The sequence below is a fragment of the Onychostruthus taczanowskii genome, unplaced genomic scaffold, assembly GCF_017590055.1.
Source record: "Onychostruthus taczanowskii isolate IOZ18803 unplaced genomic scaffold, ASM1759005v1 scaffold38, whole genome shotgun sequence".
NCBI lineage: Eukaryota > Metazoa > Chordata > Aves > Passeriformes > Passeridae > Onychostruthus > Onychostruthus taczanowskii.
Window position 1 is genome coordinate 12,286,209 of NW_024501237.1, and position 18,184 is coordinate 12,304,392.

An 18,184-nucleotide genomic window follows, 5' to 3' on the forward strand; every position below is an offset into this window, starting at 1 on the left:
AGTGGTATGATTTGGGAAATGTAATGGCCAGGCATTCATTTTCCCAAATGTCTGTAATTTCTTTTGGCTCCACTAGGATATCAGATCTAACTCTTTAGAAAAAGAGAAAGGCCGATCATGCCTGAATTTGAATTATATAAATAAGCCTAATTTCCTGATAAACAGACGAGAAAAACATTAGCTCACAAGTTTTTAGGCTCTCAGACTGTTTGGTTTGGATGGTTCTCTGAACATTCCTAAACTGACCACAGAGTGCTATTAGATTTGTATATATAGAGGAGCAAGACCTCAATAACTTAAAGATTCAAGTTTTTCCTAACTGGAACTGATCATACTGATGCTTGAATGTTTAAAATTGGACTGGGACAAGATAGTCTTAAGAGGAAATGTGAGCAAGAGATTTCCATGGTGAATCCTATGCACAGGTTTTTGCAGGTGTGGAGGTCAAGGCATTGAGACCCTGCATTGCATAAAAACTACTTTGAGTCTGGTTTGCTGTCAACAGGCCAGAACTAAAATCTTAACTGTGAAGAACCAGTGAATGAAAATCTTTGGCAATGGTAAATATTTTTCCAAATAAATATTTGGAAAATCTTCTTCCACTGGTAAATATTTTCTTGCTCCAGCAATTTCAGCCCATAGAATTTTATTGGATTGCGTGAGAGATTACTAAGACAAGAATGGGTATAAGGTCTCAGGACAAGAGCCATTAACAGCCCATTTGATACCCTATAGCAAAAGCTCCAGGAAAGTATATCCTGCAGTTGACCCTGTGATGTCAGCAGCCACTGCATGTGTGCAGGGGGACTCAGCTCTACCACTTATTTGATCACAGGCCAGGCCTGCTGATTGCTGAATGTCAAAGAAAACAAGAAAAACTGAGCAGATAACACCAAATTGTGTAGAGGAGGAATTGTTGCTGAGAGAGTTCAAACAGAACATTTTGGACTGGAGTCAAGAAAAAGCTGAGATTATTTGGAAAAGAGTGTAAGGCGAAAGGATATGCCAGTGAAAAGGTCAAAAAGGAAGTTTAAGGCAAAGCAACTTGTCTTAGATATTTGAGAACTTTGAATTACCAAACTAAAACTTGATACTGTTGCAAAGTACCAGCAGCTTTCTCAATTAAGCCCTATCAGGCTATTGTGTTTATGACTAATGCATCCTGAAGTCCCTGCTCAGATAGAGCAAGGCTGGAGTAAAACATGTCCCAGATTGTACAAGGTAGTTCTTACATGGGAAAAGCAAGATAGGTGTAACCAGTTACCAAAAGTAGTATTTGCTACATCCTGTACCCCAAAGCATGGTTTATATTTATGTAAAGAAAGCAAGGTTACAGTAGTTATGCAGTTAATTAAAAAAAATTAAAGGTAAGGATGACCATCTGAGAAGGGACAAAATTTGGGATCAAACTATGCTTTCATTAGTCCTTTTAAAGCTTGTTCCTTCCGACACAAGCTTCTAACTTCTTCCTGTGTTTCATAAACACACCTGCAGACTCTGAGAGCAAAAGGACAGTTCAGCTACAATTTAGCTTGGCCCGATCTGACATTGTGGGGATCATTTACTGTGCTCCACAAGAGTCAGCTGACCCTTGCAGAGCTGCCTATTTCAGAAGAACAATAAAGGCACCAGCACATTAATTTTTTTACTATGACCTGGTTACATTTCAGCGAGCAGGAGTTGAAGTGAAAAGGATGGGAATAGAAAATTTTCTGAAGAGCCTCTCTCTTAAATTGTCACTAAGTGTTCAAGATACAGTCACACAATCTTCAACTCAAATTCCCATAAGTATTGCAGATTAGGGAATTCTGTTGTATATGTAGGAGTCCTGTGGCTGGGGAGCTTACAAATAAAGCAAATGGAAAATACAAATAAAAAAGGGTGACATTTCTATATTTGACCCTGAAAAATCTGTCTCCCAGGATTGTGACTGTCCTGGAGAAGGGCTGTCTTGTACCTCTGTGAAGGCACTGCTGCAGAAGCTGTGTAATTTTCTGTAAGATACTGAAATATATCCTGACTCAGAAGGACTGAGAGAGAGCAGTTTTCTCTGACTTGGTGACAAGAACTCTTAGTTTATCAGCAAACAGCAGTTTCTGTTCCAATGATTCTTTAATCCATACTTGGGACAGTTAACTGTTTCCATAGGAGACAAGGGAGATCTAGAACATCTCAGAAACAGCAGCTGGGATCCCTTGTTTTAGGGGCCAGCAGAGCCTTCTTCATTTTCTTTGCCTACCCCTAAAACACTTCCAGGTGAGGTGTTGAGGCAAAAATAGGCACTGGACAAATTCAGCAAGTAAAAGTTTCTTTTGATAAATAGTCAATTTCACAGGAAGTGTCAGCAAGTTGTGAACATTTATTAATGAGGAGAGAGCCATTCATTACTAATTTCAACATGACCTCTACATTTCTCTACAATCATTTCTGCACCAAAAAAGCCCATCAAGTCTCAGCCAAAAAAACATGATATGTGTTATATATGTATTAATAATTATTATTAATTAATCCAGGATTTTAACTGTTTTTGAAAAATAAAGTAAAACTTGAGAATGGTTAGCATGCAAGAGCACAAATGCAGGGCAGAAAAAATAATTACCTAACATTACATGATCCCCTTTTCAAAATGACACAATTCTTGACTGGTAGGATTGTATTTGTATACACAGGATATAATCACTGGACTCACAGCTTCGCTCTGTCAAAATTCTCCTTGCAAATGCTGCTACACCTCCCTTCATGGTCCAGAAACATCAGATTGATAAAATCTGGAGAAGCGAGTGCTGAAGATGGACTTAAACCAGCCTTATTGTACTGTTTAATGATGATTTAAATAGACCATCCAGAGAGAAAACATCAATAGAAAATCTGTGATGAACAGAGCTTTAAATTGGTTTAATAAAATAAAATGTCTCAGTTGTTGTGAAAACATTGCTGAGAGCTGTGAACAGACTCCACTGCATTGTTTTTAACATTCAGCTGAATTCTACATGTGTTTTAATATTTGTATGTTCTGAAAATATAGCAATCTGTCTCAGGCACATCAGTAACAGGCAAGCTGGCATAGTCAGTTGTATAAAGGATTCTGAACAAGCAGCTGAAAAGCAGCTGTTTAAAAATCAGCAATCCTGTTCAGAGAACAAAATAAGAGACTCCAAAGCATTTTATTTGCTAGGTTTTACTACTATTTGGATTGCAACAACAGAGGGAAAAAAAACAGGCTCTTTGAATTCTTTCTTTGAATGGTACTGTTGAAGAAATTCCTTTCAAAAATAACAGTGAAGCAGAAGTGAGTCTCTTTACATACAGGCCAATTTGCATCATCCTTGCACACACAGAAAAGTCAGTAACCATGCTGTTTTTAAATATTATAACAGCAACCTTGACTTCTCCTTTTTGAAGGAAAAGCATTATGAAGTTACAGAGAAAATTATTTTAAAAAAACACATTCAACAAGTTTCCATTAGAATTTGCTTTCTTAGCATACATATTTGTGTCATACATCAATAATTCATCTTAAAACTCACCCTCAGCTGTGTGTCTGGGGTGATTCTGGAGATGACAAAGGGCACCTGCTGTTTTTAAACACATATGCAGCTCTTCCAGTGTAAGAGCACAGCTGGCTCACCTCACTCTCTGCCTTCCCACTGATTCCAGGGCTCCAGATCTTTTCTCTTTCCCATTTCCCTAACCTTAACCTAGTCCATTTGCTCTTACAACAAGCATGCTAATTGTTTCTGTCAATAGGGTGGGCCAAATGCTTTCCTTTTTAACACCAGTGACTTTCCTGAGGCTGTTTGTAATCGAGAAGGAGAGATGGTGTTTTCTCATTAGGACAATAAGGAAAAAATCTCAGAGCACAAATATTTCTGGGGATTTAATGCATATACATATGACTGTCTCTTTCATGTGTCTGTTATCATGCAGCATCTTAATTTTTTTGAAGTAGTCTCATGTAAAAAGTTTTAATTGCTCCTGTATCCAGTTTTATTGCAACAGAAGCTGAGTTAGCTACACTTGTAGTAAGAATTAAATATAGCTCTATTACATACATAGGAATAAGTAAAAGGAAGTGCTAAACCAAAACATGAATTCCAAAGATTTTTGTTAGGTGAAAAAACAGTATCATAGTTTTAGTTGGCCATTTTATAGGACTATGTATGTTTTTCCATTCCAAAAGGCTGTTTTCCTTGAATTTCAGCCTTTGAGGCATTGTGGGGTTTTTTAGTTTTTGTTAGTGATGCCTACAGTGAAACTATGAAAGTAATGGGGAAGATTCACTGTTTCTTATCTGGAGGAGATTTTGATGCAGAGTTTTCATTTGGAAGGTGGAAATTAATATTTCAGTTGAGATTCCTGTGATGACATCCGTGATTTGGGTATATCACGTAAAATACATGCTATATCAAGTAAGAATAATGCTGCAAATACTCCCAGCTTTTACATTACTGAAAGCTCTGAGAAAACATCACCTGTCACCTGACAGAATAGGAATAAATTCACTTCAGCAAGGGAGTCTTCCTCTGTCTTTGTGTCTTCAAAAATTTAGGGAATGTCTATCCATAGAAGAATTGAAGGTGCAGGAGTAGAAATGTGCAGAATAATTAAATTTTCTCCATTTATTTGGGAATGGTGTATCAGATTATACTTTTGCTATCCAATATCTTCAAAGCTGTGTCAGTGGAACTGATAAAAAGAATATTAAAACTTCATTGTGACGTGATAGTCTGTACTGCCTTGGGGGACTGACTTGCTCTTGCACATACTCCTCATGCATGAGAGTTTTTGTACCCTTATATAATATGGTAAGAGAGTATTTTCTGAAGATAGAAAAGCAGCTCAAGCCCTGTTCATGTGTGCCCAAACCAGCAGCCATATGTTTAAAGAACAGTATCCACTGCACCTGATTCTGACTGGATGTTCATTATGATTTTCTTAATAATTTGTTACAATTATTTGTGTCCTTAATTAAATGTTTTCTGGGGGTTTTAGTATGCGGCTAAGCCTTGGGAGGTCATTGGAAAAAAATGGCACAAAACTGGAAAGGCAGTGGTTCTATAAAAAATTATTAGGTTTGGCAGGAGAGAAAAGGTTTGGATGGGAAAAAGTAATGTTCTGTAACTTCTGTCATGGCTTAGATGTCATTGCTTAGATTCATTGAGAGCATTTTCTGTTTGACAGAGTAAAGTGATACAGGAAATTCCATGGGCTAAAAATAGATTACCCTACTGATACAAAACCGTCAGTGAGAGTCATTACAGTACTTGGCTAAAAATACTGGAAATGGGAAGAGATTAGCACTGTTTTCTTCTGGCATCTTGTTTAGTTTGTTTCAAAGCTGACAGTCAGGCACTGTGTGGTAGTTTTGTGAAGTCTTTCATTTGCTTGTTGGCTGAAATATAGCTTGGACTTTTTTGGATGGGTAACAGGTTCTTGAAGAATGAATGGGTTGTCTGTAATTTTTAACAGAGCAGTCAGAGGAAGTGATGTGATTGTTTGCTTTGCTTTTGTTGTCATTCTCTGCCCATACTCATTATTTTGTCTAATAATATCTTGGCTACAACATGAGCTGGGCCTTAAATCCCATTTTAGTGTTCCTCTTCAATAACAGGACTAGTTACTTCCACATCTCTCTGTGTCAAACAAGGTGGTCCTACACTGCATATTTGGGTGACAACATCCTGCTGCCCAGCTGTGATAATAAATAAGGGGCATAAGATCTGGTACTTGTAAACTCTTTTATTTTGGAAGCTTCTGTCCAACATCTGGATAAAATTATTCAAAAACCTATTCCTCCAAATGAAATATTTTTATCTAAACAGTGATATGTGCCATGAGTGCAGATAAACTAATATTATTCCAATACTCTGATTAACAACGGCAACATGAAAATGAAACTATCTCCTTCCATCAGTTTGTTTGATGTGTGTGCATGGTCTTAGCCCATAAGTTATTTAGTTATGGCTATAAGTTGTACCTCACACTGTACACATTTTGATCTGTGATTCCTTTTCTGATTCTAAAGTACTTTTCTGGCACTTTAATAAGACAGACAAGAATATAAAAATGAGGATGAGTCAGATACCTGAGGTGTAGGTATTTAGTGTTATTTTAGGTGCTTTGGTATATCCCAGCTGGTTTCCAGCTGCTGATAAGGAAGGACAGCTCTTCCAGCCCAGCTCTGTCATTTGTCAGCTCCGGACAGGCAAAACTCCTGGATGCCCTAGGGAATCCAACATAACAGTGGTTGCCACTCTTCAAGCACATAGATTCTTCCAGAGGCTCTTGCTGGCACTGCTGGCTATTAAGCATCTGTAAAAAAGGGCTGGAGGTGAGGATTTTTCTGTTAGGAGAGCTTCCTGCTATGATGGAAAGTTTAATCCCAAATACAGAGTATGGCTTTGGCAGCATGTCTGATCAATAACCTGAAGCAGTTCTACATATTTTCATACATGCTATAAAGCTGACTTGGCCCAATTGAAATAAACTGAAAAGTTTTAAAGGATCAAATCTCAGAAACACTTTAAATTAAAGTTCCATTTATAAATAGTGTTTTAATATCTGTTACATGGTTTCCAGATGGACTCCTGTTCTTTTGTAGCTAATGATCGAGCATGTTGTATTTCTTTCTTGTTACATTGAATTCTCAGCAAGTGATTCCAATTGCAAGAACTATAAATAGGATGTAATCCAAGTAAATCTTTTTAAAATATGCCTGGTTTATACCTTTAATAGATTATTTGATGTCTGAATTCTTTCTGTGGTATCAGAGTTTTTTTGGGTTTGATAGGGCTTCACCACTGTGTCTCAAAGTGGCTCTGGGCCATGTCCTGATCATGTCCTGGGCTGCATTCAAAGCCCTGTGGGCAGTGGGTCAAGTGAGGGGATTCTGCCCCTTTGCCTTGCTCTGGTGAGAGCCCACCTGCAGTGCTGCCTCCAGCTCTGGGGTCCTCAGCACAAGACAAATTGTTGGATCAAGTCCAGAGGGGTGTCCAGGTGATCAGAGGAGTGGAGCACATCTCCTGTGAGGAAAGACTTAGAGAATAGGGATTATTCAGCCTGGAAAAGAGAAGGCTTTGGGGTGACCAAACGGGTGCCTTCCAATACCTGAAGGGAGCTTGAAAAAAAGATGGAGAGAGATTTTTTACAAGAGCCTGGGGAGACAGGACAATATTTTTAAATAGAAAGAGAGTAGGTTTAAATTAGATATTAGGAGAAAATACTTTGCTGTGAAGGTGGTGAGGCATTGGAACAGGTTGCCCAGAGAAATTGTGGATGCCCTATCATTGGGGGTATTCAAGGCCAGACTGAATGAAGTGCTGAGAAAACTGATCTAGTGGAAGGCATCCCTGCCCATGACAGGGGCTGGAATTAGGTGATTTTTGAGGTCCCTTCCAACCTAAACCATTATATGATTCTATGAAAATGGGACAAGAGTCCTAGTTCCCATACACTATCTCTTCCCAGTAGGTCTATGAAAAAATAATTTTGATCAGTTTTATTGACACTCTTTTAACATGTCCTGAATATTTTAATTTTCTTTATGGATAAGTTTGAAGATAGAATATATATGTCTGTACTTCTGGTCAATGTCTAACTCTCAAATCCATGGTATGATGGAAATAATGTGTGTTATGGATTCACAGATCAGTCTTGAAGTTAGAGATTTTAGTGATAAAATCTTGGTTAAATTGGTAAATGCACCTGCCACCATACCCATTTATTAATGATTTCCTTCTGAAAATCCTGTCTATTTTTCATTACTGCCAGTTTATGGAAATTGACTGATTCCTATTGTAGTTACATTGTCTTTTTAATGAAGTGATTGAGTTGCAGTTTCCTTTGGTTTTAATTAGATTTTGGTTTTTTCTCATAATAGAAAAATGTGCTTTGGGGGTAATATGAGACTGCTTTTGTGTTTTCCCTTTTATTGAGCTAGTAATTAAAGCTATGTCATCAACAAAGTCTAGATCTTCAAAATCTATAGAATATCTCTGTATTTCTAATATTAAAGTCAGTGGCAATACCAAGCATGACAACATCATTATTTAATATCAATCTATACGATTAACCATTCCTTCAAGCCTATGTTGATCTATGCAAGCCCCACTGTTATGATGGCAATAATTTTTGTTGGAACATAATAACAATTCAAGATGTTCTGTACTGGTTTGTGATAGAAGCTCTCCATGTGCTGGGTGAATCTATGAAGTTTGTGCTGAGTGGTAAAAACAGTATTTGATGCTTTCTTTGATGTTTATACTGAGGGTAAAAATCTGTCTGACACATGAGATGCAGCTTGTCCTTGTAGCTTGTTCTTGGTTGACTTCAGCTGTAAAAGAAATAAAAGGAAGAAAGGTGCTTAAAAGGACTATGCATTTAGTTTTGTTCACCTCAATCACTGTTACACTAAGTCACACTCATGTGAAATACTTCTTCTGGGATCTCAATTTTATTCTCAATTTCCATATTATACCAAAGGTTTTTCCTGGTCCCATATAATTCCCCTGCATTCTTCACTTTCACAAACTTCAGCTGTTTGTAGGTCTTCTAATTATCACTTTGTGATGAGACATGTTTAATGTTTAGCTCCGGGAATGCAATCTTGTTGGTCAAGTGTCCTGTGATGCTCGCTGAGTTAATCTTTGAAAAGTAACACTTTTAAATTGTTTTCTCTGTGTTAAACTGTTTATTATTGACATTTCCAGATAGTGTAAACTGGCTTACTGTAGCTTTATTCAACTGAAAAAGTGATTTATTATTCCTTCTTTCAGGAACCACTTCAACCTCTTTGGCAGTATTGTCCACATATTTCCTCTTGCCTTTTGTCTCCATTTTCTAGTGCCTTCTCCTTTGTGTGGGAGCCAGCTGCAACTCTGTCATGCCTGTGATATTGCCGTGTGAAAAAGACTGTCACATATTCCTGATGCCTTCTTGTGATGGCCTTGGGTGTTATAATAGCTGAAATCTGCTCTTCAGTTTAGTTTGTAATTGCTGCTCTAATGGTTTATATTTTAAGTCTTTGATAGTGCTTTTTGGTGGAATGGCTTTTCCCTAGTTGTGAAACCTAAAAGCAAGTGCAGTCTTGCCAGGCTTTCCACACTCCCATTTTGAGACTGGCTAAGTGTGTTTGTAGCACTCAGCCTCACTTTCCATGTCCCCACCCTTTATTGAAAAATAAGTTATAAAACACACAGGGTTTTGCAACTAAAATAGAATTTATTTACTTTCTGGGTTGAAGTTATTGCACTGAGAGGATATCTTTTGTTGAGCTCCCACAAAAGGCTGTGACAGATAATCTTGTGTAGAATACCGGCAGTACTTTTGTGGTCATGTTGTTTTTTTAATTGAAATTGAGAAAAATTCAGTTTGAGAGTTTGATCTACAAGCCAAGGGACAGAAAAGCCATTTCATTAAATTTTAGAGAAATTGTTTGTGTAGTAGAAAATACAGAAAGGCATGGAGAAACAGGAGGCAATCTGGTGCTCACCATTGCTGTAGCAAGGGTAAGGATGCCTGAATTTTCTTCTACATTGAAACCTGACAAATGGCTACAGCCCACCAGTTTGAGCTAAAGTGCTTCCATTTGGAATTTGGTTTAGAAATAGACTAAGACTTCAGGGGTATGGAAAGGTGTTCATCTGCAACATTGTTTCTCACATTTTCTTAAGAGGCTGCATTACCTGGCTAATACCTACAGTCTGGCTTGCAGGGGAGATTAAAATCTCTTTTTACCTCTTTTGACTTGTCAGTCATACTTTAATACTTAAGTAAAACATTACTAGGCAGCATCATTATATACATGACACTTTCAATGTATAACACTAAGGATTAAAAATGTGAAAACTCATCTATCCTTGTCGTAAAAATAACTGTCCTGTCTTGACATATCTTCTGAAAGATAAAAGTGAGCATTTTAAAGGCATTCATTAAAGTTCTAATATGCACTCTCAGCTACATTTTTACACAAAGAAATTATGTCTTTCCTTATTCACGTAGATCTACCTTAGTTCCTTAAGGTTTCTTTCTGAAGATAACATTGGTTTAGCAATACAATATAAATCAAATATTAAAATATTTGAGGACTCATAAAGAAGAGATGAGCTTCACTGAAGGTAACCCTCCCTGTCTTCACAATGAAATTATTAAAAGAAAATTATATACGAATCGTCTCAAATTAAAACTGTCAGAAAAATAGGCAAAGAAATAATCAGATGCTCTATTTGCAGTTTCCCAGCAGGTAATTAAGTGACTAGAAAGAACAAACATGGAACTTTGAAGATAAATCATAATAAAGCAGTCTAATTTTAATCTCTGGCAGGATTCCTTGTGTAGATTAGAAACAGCATGTCACATGCACCTTAAAAAATCTTTTGAGGTTGTCTCAGATGACATTCAGCTAAACAAATGAGTACAATTTGGTGTAGATTAAATTACTCCCATGTGAATCCAGATTTTGCTGCAAAGTAATATTCTCTGCATAAAAGATTCCAAGCAAATGGAAAAATGCACCAAGTGGAGTTTTTCAGGATTCTCTCCTGTGTTGATTGTTGTTCATAGTTTCATTAATAACTGAGTGGTTCAATAGAACATTTGATTGAAGTTCCTGTGGAGAAAATAATTTTAGATTTAGAATTAACAGATAATCTTAGAATTTTAAAGTATCTTGACCAATTACAGCAGTTTTGAAGTATTTAAAAGTACAATTCACTCATGTTGTATAAAACCCACTGCACTGAGGTAGGAATAATCAGAGACTGTGTTTTTTTATGAGATCAGTTATTAGTATTCTGTAGCTAAGACAGATAAACACAGAGCAGGTCTCAGAGAGAACTTGTACACATTTAAGAACAGGTTAGAAAAACATGTATGAGAGATGCTTTATATCTGTTTAATGCTGCCTCCTGGCAATGGGGTGGATCAGAGAGCTTCCCAAATCCCCAGTCTGCTATGGAGTTGATTATCCAAAGAACCCAGTGTGCTGGCAGTAGTCAAAGCTGTGATGATCTGATCTGATGTCACACAGCTGCCTTAAGTGAGTGCTTTGCATGACTGTAATTGAGCTACAAGTTAAGCCCTATTTGTGGAGCTTTCAGAAAATCTCACTGTCTGCCTTATTTGCCCTGAACACAAGGTGCAAAATGCCCACTGGAGTTATCTGGCCTTGAGATAAAAGAAACACTTTTGAGAGTTTCATTCTATTTTATTTATCAGATTAATTTTATTTATGGATCCACATCACTGAATGTATCAATACCCTGTTGTTTTTGCATCGATGACTGGATGTTAGTGCCAGCAGGGATGACCTGCATTATTCTGTGGGATGCTGGTTGCTATTCTTTGTTCTGAAGGGTGTTGACAGATGAATTAATTTCCCTCAATTGTTTTCTTTCTTTAATGGCATACCCAGCTAAATCTTTTTCTTCTCACTTCAAAGCTGCATGCTTTCTGACAGGCCAAAGATTTGCTGATGGCAACACTCTGGAAATGTTGCTGGTCTTGGTGGGAAGAGAAAATAATGATAGATTTTAATTTCTCAGGTTGCCTCAGAGCCAGCACTCTTTTACAAATGTTCTGTTTCTGTATTGGCAGCTCATGAAACCACAGCAAAACAAAGGAGGAAATTTGGGACAGAACTCCGGTGCACCCAGAATTTAAAGGTGCCTTTGTGATCCATTTTCCTTGTTGTGAAGCTCTCCCCTCAAATACGAGAAGAGCACTAAACTACAAAATGCACCTTTTCTGTGCTGAGCAAGTTTACCTGCTCCGAGGCAGTGACACTCCTGTCTCAGCCCATAAAACAGCAGCAGTACAATGGGAACAGGGGGCTTTTCTCTCAGCTGCTCAGCCTTTCAAAGTAACACAGTGTGCATAAATCATGGATAAAACAGATCCATCCACTCCATCACCTTTCAAGGAGTTGTGTACCAAATCTGTAACCCTTTATGAACATCTGCTATTTAAAGTGGACCTAAAGCATCACATCCACTGTCTCAGATTCCTTTGAACCTGTCACTGCTCTGAAGCCAGAGCAGACCAGGAACATTTTCACAGGAATTATTTCTTAAGCAGTGAATTAAGATTTCTATGAATCTCTGGCTTCTTTCCTAAAATTGCTTGACTTTGGACAAGCCTGACTTCTCTCATGTACGTAGAGATAATTCAGCAAAATTGCTGGACTTTGCTTTTTAGGTGGAAAAGTCTTTATGTATTACCATAACATTTCAGTCTTGCAGCCCCCTCCTGAAGCTGGAGATGTGATTCACATTGCTGTGAACCTGGAAATACCCATAATGCATGCATATGCATTCAAGTGAAAAACTGCATATTTTTGACAACTGCAGTCTTTCCTAATAAGAATTTATAAGATAAACACCTCTATATTTGGAAGCTAACCTCCCTTTCTCCCTCCTTGAAGAGGTCAGAGCTTAGAACACGTGTGCAGTGAAATTTCTAATATTTACAGGAGTACTTACAGATGTTTGCATTAAACATAAGGCGTAATAATTCAATTCATACTAACAGATGATGTCAATAGTCATATCCTATGATGGGGAAAGGGGTGTATTCCACAGAAGTGCTAAAGGATCCTGGATTCCCTCTCCTACTAGACAAGCAGTACCTCCATATGAAAACCACCACCTTTGCACAGGTTCCTTGGCACTCAGTGGCACATTAGGGGGTATGAGAAACATTCTCACATTCCCTTTCTTCTGTGTCCCACTTGCTTCTGTGGAGAATATGTAGATGTCTGCTGATATATTTGTATACTGAAAGTCCATGAAAGTTCTTACTGTGCCACTTTCAGTGGCATTTAGCCTATCATTTCAAAGAGAAAAGAAAAGTTTTGACAGGAAGCAGAAAAATTGGAAGTAAAAGTAAATCAGGAATATTTTTAATTCCAAAACTCCAGTTGAATTGCCTGCGCTAAATAAAACAGTTTTGTGGGTTTTAAAAACTGAAATAGGCTAGAGATTTTTTAATTTGAAAAGGTGAAAATTCGAAAGTCAAAGCTGTATTGTGTGACATAGATATTGAACTAATCTGTGGCTTTTGAACTAATTTTATTAAAACACTATCAGATCTATTAACTTTTTACATGGGTCATCCTATTAGGGGCACATGGGAAAATTCAGGAATAAGAGCAGCAAATTCTAGTCCATGGTGGGAAGAACAGTCATAACACCTGAGTTTAAAAGCCCAATCTGTTCTGATCTTATTTTTACAATTTTAATGGAAAAGATCACAGGATCACACCAGGACCCTGTGCCTCAGGAAGCCACAGGGCTATGGCTGTGCCACATGATGATGAATTGCAGGCCACACCAGTTAGCACTGACAGGTGCTAACTTTAGCCTGACTTTAGCAGGCTAAAACTTCCATTGCCCTCTTCCACAGAACTGGTGATCAACTCAATCCCAGGACTGCATGGTATGTTCTCCTTTGAGAAAAAAACAAAACAAACCAAACCAGGATTTTTTTCTTCTTGGAATAATATTTTTACCCTTTCCTGTGAGAAACTGGGGAAGAAAAAAAGAAAAAGAAAAAAATTTCTGACTCAATGTGCAGTGGATCTTGGAAGTAAATGTGAGTTTATGTCCCATGGTACTTTGCAAGCAGAAGTTCTGCTTTCCATTTTCAGATGGTTGATTGTTAGTTGTGTTGTAGAGTCTAGCTGTGAACTTTGGCTTTGCTTTGGCCTAGACATGTGGCACCTAGCTTGTTCCAGCACAGAGTATGTAAAGCATTCAGCTCTATAAATCTCCAGTCTCAGAGGAGCCATCTTTCCATATCTGACATTAACGAGGCACACCTGCACAGTGTTTGACTATCTCTGTATTATTCCATGGATGATGGCTGGCTGATTCCAGCACTACACCACAACTAAGACAATAAAAAAGGGAACAGTTTGCTCATTAGGAATGCAACAGTTTCAGTGTTTTGGCTTTCATTCTTCGTAACATCTGTTGAGCAGCACTAGGTTTGATCAATGTCTAAATATCTACAGACACATTTATGAAAACAATAATGCAATTTAAGTTTCTTCTTTGGTATTGTGGGAGGAGAGGGGAAGGTGCATAATTTCACGTGGTCTGAAAAAAGAGATGTTGTGTCAACTTTCTGCATTTTGTTTAGATTAAAAGCGATATATTTATCTCTGTTTAATTAACCAACTAAAACACAAAGTTGTTTGACTGATTATGTGTCCATGTGAGAAAGAAATGCAGAAGGGTCAAAGACAAATTTAAAAAACACAGGATGAAGAAAGGAACTCTGGACTTACAGAGCCAGCTGGTATCTATAATATCACCTGCTTTCTGTTAGGGTGAATCTTCTCTCCTAATGCCTGGCTTTAGGCTTCTATTTGGGCAGAAATGCTTTAGTACAGAGCAGAGTGATTCTGCTCTAGACCTTGCAGAACTGGAGACAAACATTTCCAAATTTGGGAGAATGAAAACTGGATCAAAGATCCTTGACAGTGAAGGCAAAACTTGGTTACAGCTTCTCAACAGTTCAAGCAAAGTTCAGTTTTGTGGAGATGTGATTCTGGCAGAGGTGGTGAAAAGCTGTTGGGTGAAAAGCAGTTGGATGGGATTAATGAAAAGTGGAGCAGATGAGGAGGGTGCAAATGAGAGGAGTGCTGAAGAAAATGAGGGAAGTTCTGAAAATGAAAGAGGAAAGAATTGGGGAGTCAGAGAGAGAGATACACAGCAGGGTAACTAGTAAGAATTTGCATGGGGAAGAAACCAGAGGTATTTTAAGGGGTTGAGAAAGTTGTGTAGTTGCTTTTTTTCCCCCCTCCTGCCTTCATGAAATTATGTTGCTTTCCCTGGCCCTTGCATCCATACTCTTTTTATCTGTTTTAATCACCAGAACTCCCTTTTCTCCACTATGCTTCATTCCTCCTTCTCTGCAGAGTTTTGCATGCCTGTGAGAATGAGGGGAGGCCAGAGAGCCACTGTTGCTTCTGCTAATTGAAGAAGGGGGGCAAGAGGGGAAATCAGCTCTTGCCACTACCCCTCAGTGTAGTAATTCCTGTCCCATAGGAAATAGCTCCCTCATGTTATGGTATCCATAGCATCAACTCTGTTTTTCTAGGGATCTGATGCAAATGAGGAACAGGGCTGCAGCCTTCACCTTCTTCAGCAGTGTTACCCAGGAGAACTGCAAAAATACTGCCACAAAGGACCATTTTTCTGGGGGAAAAGAAATATCTTTGTCATTAGTTTTGATTCAGTCAGAAGAAGGAAAACATTTGAAAGTAGGGCACCATAGAATAGAGAAGCACAAATATCTGTTTGCCTGGAGAGACTGTAATTGTGTGGAATGTAGCTCTTTCAGGAATGGTTCCTTCAAGGAGCTCATTAAAACAATTGATTTTCTGAAGTGTGTTGGTGAACCCGAGACTTTGTTGTTTTGTATCAATGAATTCAGTGGAGTAACATTCTGTGCACCTGCAGGTTGATGAGATCATGAATTAGAAACCATTTGTCGCTTAATACAGAGCAATGTCAAGGAAGGATTGCCTGGCTTTGGCATTATTATAGAATTTACATCAGTGGGAAGAATTTAGCTCTAGGAGGCTAATGCTAAAAACATTTGGATTACTTTTGCTGCTTGCTCTTTTACAGTTTTGCTCTCTGCAAATTATATAATTACTTATCTTTAACTGTGTTTGAGCAGTTCACATACATTTATAAGAATTAGAATATGAAAAATGTTGTGGATTTTTGTTCTGTGCTGGGACTCTGAAGATATAGCTCTCAATGTAGATGCAGTGCATGTCTTAAATATAATACTGGGAAGGCTTAAAGAATTTTTTATTTTATTGTTGCAGAAACACATTTTAATAGATATTTCCTTGTTTTGCATATAACAGTTCAAAGTATCTTCTGACCTTACTATTAGCTGTGATTTTTCTGGATTTTTTTCATCAATGTATCTATTCATTAAAAAATTCACCAAACAAAAGAAAGAACAGGAAACCTAAAACTACTATTGCTTGAGAGGCAAAGGGGACTATTTCTTTTACATAAAACTCCTGTAAGTATTTCTAGAGGGAAATAGAAAATAAATTACATTTCTGTAGAAAAATAGATAGTATGCTGAAGTGGAAATGTAAATGTCAGTGTAGGCTGCTGCTTTTTGCTCATCAGTGTGTTCTACTTAGAAAAAGAAGTAAAGAAATCCCAAGCTGTGTGACCCATCAGGGAATTGCTGTAGCACTAGATTGCTTTTGAAGAATAATTTAAGCTGACACTGGAAAGCAGCATGCTCTCCTTTTATTTCTGTCTAGTTATCCTTGCCTTCCCACCTCTTTTCAACATGATTTAAATGGTTGCTGTTACTTACAAAAATCCTTATGTACACTTGTGCTCCCTTGTGCTCCAGTTGGTATGCTGTTTTTTCCCAAAGTCAAACAGTCTTTGTTCCTCTTTTAGTAAGTTTTAACTGTTTTGAAATTAGGGGTAGGAACTCTTTGTCTCTTTAAGATTCTAATCTACCAGACGAGTCCCTTCCTGGAAGTTTCTGACTCCTTCTGCACTTTGGATCACTTGACTTGCACAAAATGAATAGGAAACACAAAGAACTGACTGAAGACAATGAGACATTCTCTTGAATTTTAAGAAATAGTATTTTGCCTCTTAAGCTGGATATGTGGAAGGCAGTCATCTTCAGGAAGTAAGGAATTGAATCAAATTCTTTGAAATTCAGTACTTTTGTTTATTCCTGTAGCTTTCTTATATCACAATATTTCATATCAGTTCAAGGAAAAAAATGAAGAAATACTTCTGAAAGGCTCTTGTTCCTTTTGTGTAACACAAAATTGTTTGTTAACAGAGACAGTAACAATCTTCTGTTGGTGAACTAGAAGCCAGTGAAATGTTTGTCATGAAACAAACATCCCAGAGAGCATGTGAATCCAACAATAAAACAGTTTCTAATCAGGCAGCAGAGCATGTGGCACAAGCCATAACTCTACTCCAGTAACCATTTGCAACTTCTGCAACACTCAGAAGACTGCTGCTATGTTACAGCCTCTCTTTCCTGGTAATGTGAGCCACAGAATGCAAATCAGAAGATTAAAAGTTAGGAAAATTACATTACAGCACACCTATAAAAACTCTGCTTTGGTCAAGGGTCTATGAGAGGAATTTGTCTCCAGCACTTGTGACCTGGCAGGTCTTGATGAGGGATTATTTTCAGGATTCAGCTCAAAAGGCAGAGAAAATGGCTTTGGAAACTGGATGTTGCCAATGAACATAACTGATAAAATGAAGCTACAAACCAAGAGACAGAAGTATTTACTGTATATGATTACATCTCTGTCAGCAAAATGATGAGGATTATTCACCAAAATAATGCCTAGCTGCTGGTTATATTTGTGGATATGCTTTTAAATTCAATTTGCCCACTGGAACTAGAACTCTAATTCATACAGTCTGATCATTTTGCTTTAGGTAACATAATGAAATTTGGTATAGCATTCATATATTTATCACACATTAACATTGTAATTAATCAAATTAACATTATTTTCTATTGTAGCTCTTACTGTTGAATTTAGGAGAATTAAAGTGGGTCTGCCTGTGTAGCACTGAAGATGGTGTCTGGAATTTCAAACATGATAACCCTGGTGGGAATAGCTGGATTTCTCTTTGATTTCAAATGTCCTGTTTTAAATAACAAATTTCCACAGTAATCTATATGCAACATTTTCTCAGCATGGTAAAAGTATTAGTAATTAAATATTTGTAGAGGGTTCTGTTTAAGAACCAACAGAAGATCAGCAGCATGACTTTAATCTCCTCTCAAGTTTTCATATATGACCTTCAGAAATTCCTTCCCCTTTTCTTCACATACCATGCAACAGGTTTTATTTTGCATTCATTTTCCTCCTGAAACTTAATGAGTATTATATCACTGGGATTCTAATCAAGATAAATTAATTTCAAATATGTTTAAAAAACCCATTTCTCATCAGAAATACATAATGCATAAAAGAGGCATATAAAATAGCAAGTTAAATACATTGGGGTAATTAACAAAGTAAAATTGAATTACATTATGTTCAGATTCATATGTCAGTAAAAGGTTTTGCCAATTCATTTCCTCACTTAAATTTAACTTTCTCGTCTCAACTCATTTATTAAATTCTGTTTTTTCTGGCATCTGTTAGCTA